A 6304-nucleotide genomic window follows, 5' to 3' on the forward strand; every position below is an offset into this window, starting at 1 on the left:
TTTTTGCCCAGTTGAGTTTATAGTTGTACACCAAAAACAAATGGTTTTGATATACTTAATTCCCTATAAACAAAGCTCTGATACCAATCTGTCACATCCCCAAACCAGAATGGCGGAAACATTTGGGGCGGAGGACGTCATATTCGGTATCATAACAGTTCATAGAAAGGAAAGTACACACCACCATACATATATAAAGGTTTTTAAAATGTTTACATCATTGTATTCATTACATGCTCAAAAGATAAATGCATAAACATCTTTCAAAAGAAATAATTAACGCCAGCGCGTTAATCCCCAAAAGTTGATTTCCAAACCTGCTTAACGGTTCCCTGAGAATACAAGTTATTTCAAAGAAAAAGTGTCAACAATTAAGTTGGTGAGTTCATAAGTGATTTAGAAACATTGAATGTCATTCCAAAATGAGGGTATATTTTCCAAGAAAATCCCTTATTTTCTTATAAAAGTATGTAGTGCATGAGAGTATTTGTGTTGAAAAATGTAGATAGTTGAACCAAGAAAATCCCTTATTTTCCTAATAGTTGTTTGTTTAATGTCCAAGACTAACAATTGGAAGCAATCCACATGCTTTAGAAGATTTTAAACATAGATTTATATAATAAACCTATCAGAAGATTTCAGTTTGTTAGATAATGAATAACTTTAGTGGCTACTTATTCATCAATCATAAGTACTATAATAGTTGTGTATCCGATGAGTTTTATAACCATACTAAACATAATATGCCTGTAGCGACGTTCTTCAGTCGGCGTTATGACAAACTGTCACCCCAAAGGAAGGACTGTAGCTAACAGTCAGGACGCGGGATCATGACTTCCCGTATAGATCTATACACATTTGACACGTTCTCCGAACGGGAGACTCTGGTTATAGACAGGACTTGTAGCGATACCTTCTAATAAAAAGGCAGTATTTGAAGATGTACACGTCTCATGGATTCTCAACTAAGTCTGTATTAAAGTAATAGTTTTGTGTGCAAAGTTTATCCTTTTTCACAATGTTTGACAAAGAATAAATCATATGTTTTTAGAATGTATAAAACAGTTTAGCAACGAAGGATACTTTGGAATTACTAAATACTTTGTATAAATCTAGTGCATGCAAAGTATGACAAGAGTTTTCACATAGTAGTACTAAATCACAAGTGATTCATTTGATAAAAACGAGTAAAGTGAAATTTTATGAAATACACGATAATAACCGTATGTTTATTTGTATTCCTCCCCTAAAAGAGTATAAAAGCATTTAAAACGGATTTTTCTCGGGATTCTCGGGAATCTCGGGAGTAAAATCGACCTTCGGGACTCGAGCAAAATGATCAGGGCTTCGGGGAAGTGCGGGCACGAAAATCGAGGCAATATCGTGAGAGAAATGAGAGAAATGGGGTGAAATTTCCAGAACCCTCGCATCTCTATTTATAGTGGTCTGGGAAGCCTCGGTACGCGGGGCGTACTCGTGCGTCACCCGTGACCGAGTCCTCGACTGCTTCGCTTCGAATGGGACTGATCGCGTAGACTCGCAAAGGGGCGACGTGGACGGACCGAGACCAAGGCCTTCGCGTACGTGGGGCGTACGAGGCTACGCAGCGCGTAACTCGGATGAGGACGCTGACTCCTCCTTCGGATATTACCAGATTTTTGAATTTAATTTATATATAATTTATTTAATAAACTTCAAAAAATCATATCTTCTTCATATGAACTCCGTTTTCGATGGTCTTTATATCCACGCGTAGGTGAGACTATGCTCTACAACTTTCGTTTAGACTCCGTTGGCAAATTATGAAATTATTTTTATTATTTATTTATAAAATATCGTGATTAAGGAATTTCTTTAAAAATTCATAACTTCTTTATCTGACGTCGGTTTTTGCCAGACTTTTTACCGCTGAAATACCATTGTCGAGACCTTCGATTCTTGTTTAGGTCATTCCGGCCAAAAGTCGCTCGATCTCCGATTCGAGTTTTTAGCTGTCTGCTGCTAAGCCGAACTTGGAAAAATCTTAACTTCAATATACGAAGCCAGATTTGGGCATTCTTTTTACGTGCAATCCCGGTTTAATGATATTAAACATAGTAGGAATTTAAATAGATACTATTTTGTCATTACAAAGAGTTGAAATATCGGGTTGTTACATGTGCTTAATACACTTGAAATCATAGGAAAACATCAAGATTAAAGATATTACGGCCCAAGAACATCTTGGACCGTAAACCCTTCTTTAAGGGGCAAAGAGTGCCCTAGTCCCTTCCTATTGCAATGAAACTAGTTTAGACTTGTACCCTAATGTGTTTAGGACTAGAAAACACCCCTAGAACACCAAGAGTAAGGTGTTCACGGCCCAAGAAGTTCTTGGACCATGAACTCCAAACAATAGGGCCAAAAGGTGCTTTAAACTCTCCTAAAGCCTTGGACACTAGCCTAGGTTAGTTCTTAGTTAAATTAGGGACTTGAAATCACCAAAAACACCCTTTCCATGGGAGATTACGGCCGTAATCTCCAAGGGGTTTGGTCCCAGGGCCGTCAAATCCTCAAAGGAGTTAAAGGATGCCCTAAACTCTTCCAAAGACCTTCCCATTAAGTAGAAATGCTTCTTAGGGTCTTGTAGAGCCTCAAACATCAAATGACCAAGTAAGTATGAGCTTACGGCCGTAAACTTATGAATTTACGACCGTAAACTCATTTGTTGGTGACATTAGGGCCGTGAACTCCATTAGGGAGTTTTCCTTGAACCCTACACACAATAGCTTTTCCCTACAACACTTAGATGCAATCCTAGAGGCTAATAACACTTGTTAAAGGTGTTTAGCATGTCCTAGGGTGTCTTGACTTTGTTTATTAGTTGTTTATAGACTAATTTGTTACATATATGTGATATTATATGTTAACTAGGATCATAGAGTGTGTTCAAGACTTCACTTGACACCTAGCAGGCCTACATCTTTAGTTCATCCGTACCACTCACTACAGGTGAGTTCATACCCCTTAATCAATGTTTTAAACGTTTTTAAATGTTTTATAGGGGGATATAAGTAGAATCATGCTAGTTATTATATCAATCACATGTGATTAATAAGCAGCATTCAAATGATTTACTACTCATTAGCTGTTTTACCAAACAGTTTTCTTCACATGATTTTCATAAACGTTTCATATGTTTAAAACTCCTTATTAAACTGTTCATTTTACACTGTAGGTTTCATTTCAAACTCATTTACAATTGTGTTTCAAACAAATGTTTCTTTACACTTAAATTGTTTTATCAAACAAATGCTTTCAACCTGTTTTATAGATTGACATCAAGTCGATCTTTTCTTAGATAATAATCATGTTCAAAGGTTTTACAAAACTCATTTTATGCTTTTATATGTCAATTGCATGCCTATATATGTATAGTTATATAAGAAATGTTTAAAGGACTTAGGAAAGCTATCCGCCTTATTTCCTTTTCGCCGTTGAGATGTGGTCTGGTGGGGTACCAGGTATCCGTCCGAAGGTCGTTTAAATATTAGTTATGTATCATGTGTACTTATATGGTCATAAAGGTTCTACCAGTCCATTCAATACCCTTGGGTAGCAAGGGTATACTTCCATGTTCATACGTACCAGTTATATTACTAGTAAGCTACCATATGGGTAGTTTAGGAAGATACTAATACGTTTACTAGAATGCGGAATCATACCACGAGTCAGTTTATTCATGAGTCTACACATGCTAGATAGAGAGAGAACAAACATTACAGCTAGTACTTACAATACATTACTATACATGCTAGATAGAGAGAGAACACACGCTATAGCTAGCACACGCAGAGCATTATAGTACATTAATATACTATTACATAGATAAGTTTACATGATTACGCTTACATGAGTACGTTTACATGAGTGCGTTTACATATACGATAATAGGATAGACATCACTAGGTGCTATAGCATGGAACGATTTCAGGATCTTACTATACCAATGAATCACAACGCATTGTGATAGTTATATTGGGTATACATGATCATAGTAATGTGGATGTTCACGGCTTGCAAATATGCAGGGGTCATGTATGGGTCCCAAAATCCCTTTGATAAGGGAGCGTCTAGCATGGGATCTAGCCATCACATTATGCCTTATCCCTCAAATAAGTCAATATTAGTACAGAAGTAGTCACTTATTACAAATACTATAGTACTTACAAGATTACAATAGACTTAAGGTAGTTAGTATCGTTGTGGTTATTCGATACTACACCATAGTACTATTCCATTTTCCCATTACATTCACTTCGTGAACATTCACACGATGCACGGTAATGTAGAAGCTATATTTTTGGTTAATGATAGTCATATTTGGGAAAATACACACTCTTACAAGAGACACACACAGATACTAAATGCCTTGGTAGAAGGATACGTTTAGTAGGGAACATATGGTTTTCTAGGATGTTCAAAACATTTTCATACTTACAGTTCATATACATACAAATACATTCTTACAAATTAAGACACTAAAATACTTATGATCTCACCAGCTTTAAAGCTGATACTCTCTTTCAAAATAACTTGTATCCTCAGGTCCACGATAGACAGGTACCGATGCAACGTTTAGAGAAGATGGAGCTCGTTCGAGACTCATCTTTCATTTTGATTATTGTGGATATAGTGGATAAAACCAAGGAAGAGGTTAGCATTCAAGACATTTCAGTAGCGCGTGAATTGCCAGACGTATTTCCTAAAGATCTTCCTGGAGTACCCTCAGAGAGACAAGTTGAATTCCGAATTGATATTGTTCCAGGAGCAACTCCCCTCGCTAAATCGCCTTACCGACTTGCTCTGGCTGAGATGCAGGAATTGTCCAGCCAACTCAGCGAACTCCTGGGCAAAGGATTCATCCGACCCAGCTACTCTCCATGGGGAGCTCCGGTCCTCTTTGTTAAAAAGAAGGACGGATCTTTTAGGATGTGCATCGATTACAGGGAGCTAAACAAGCTCACTGTCAAAAATCGCTATCCACTCCTACGAATCGACGATCTATTTGACCAGCTCCAAGGAGCTAGTTACTTCTCTAAGATAGATCTACGATCCGGATACCATCAACTCAAGGTCCGGGAAGAGGATATTCCCAAAACCGCTTTCCGAACTCGTTACGGACATTATGAATTTATCGTAATGCCCTTCGGTCTAACGAATGCCCATGCCGCATTCATGGACCTAATGAACCGAATCTGTCGACCATTCCTCGACAACTTTGTTATCGTTTTCATTGATGACATTCTAGTCTATTCCCGAAGCGAAGAAAAGCATGGCCAACATCTCCGACAAATCCTGGAAACCCTGCGAACGGAGAAGCTATACGCAAAACTCTCCAAATGTGAGTCTTGGCTCCATAGCGTGAACTTTTTAGGTCATGTTGTTAGTCAAGAAGGAATACATGTGGATCCTTCTAAGGTCAAAGCCGTTGAAGGATGGGCGGTTTCGACGACACCCACAGAAATTCGCCAATTCTTAGGCCTAGCAGGCTACTATAGGAGGTTCATTCAGAACTTCTCTAAGATCGCCAAGCCACTTACCTCGCTTACACAAAAGGGCGTACCATTCAAATGGACGGACAAACAAGAAGTTGCATTCCGAACTCTGAAACAAGCACTCTGCAGTTCCCCGGTACTATCTCTACCAGAGGGAACGGATGATTTTGTGGTCTACTGTGACGCGTCAAATCAGGGTTTAGGTTGCGTTCTCATGCAGTGTGGAAAAGTGATAGCTTACGCATCCCGCCAACTAAAGACACACGAAGTGAATTATACAACCCATGATCTGGAATTGGGAGCAGTGGTCTTCGCTCTGAAGATTTGGAGGCATTACCTCTGTGGTACGAAGTGCACCATCTTCACGGACCACAAGAGTTTCCAGCACATCTTGAATCAGAAAGAGCTGAATATGAGGCAACGAATATAGGTTGAACTATTAAATGATTACGAGTGTGAAATCAAGTACCACCCAGGCAAGGCCAATGTGGTAGCTGATGCCTTGAGCCGGAAAGAGTACTCTAATCGTCACGTGAAAACTCTCTCAATAACCATCCAATCTCACCTAACTACTCAGATTAGGGTAGCCCAGTCAGATGCCATAAAGGCGGAAAACAGAGCAAGCGAAGCATTACGCGGAATGGAGAAGAATCCTGAGGTGAAAGAGGACGGAGTATACTATTTCATGAACCATATTTGGGTCCTTAAATTTGGAGGATTTAGGGAGGTAGTCATGAATGAAGCTCACAAGACGCGATACTCCATCC

This window comes from Lactuca sativa, chromosome 2 (genome assembly GCF_002870075.4).
Source record: "Lactuca sativa cultivar Salinas chromosome 2, Lsat_Salinas_v11, whole genome shotgun sequence".
Classification (NCBI taxonomy): domain Eukaryota; kingdom Viridiplantae; phylum Streptophyta; class Magnoliopsida; order Asterales; family Asteraceae; genus Lactuca; species Lactuca sativa.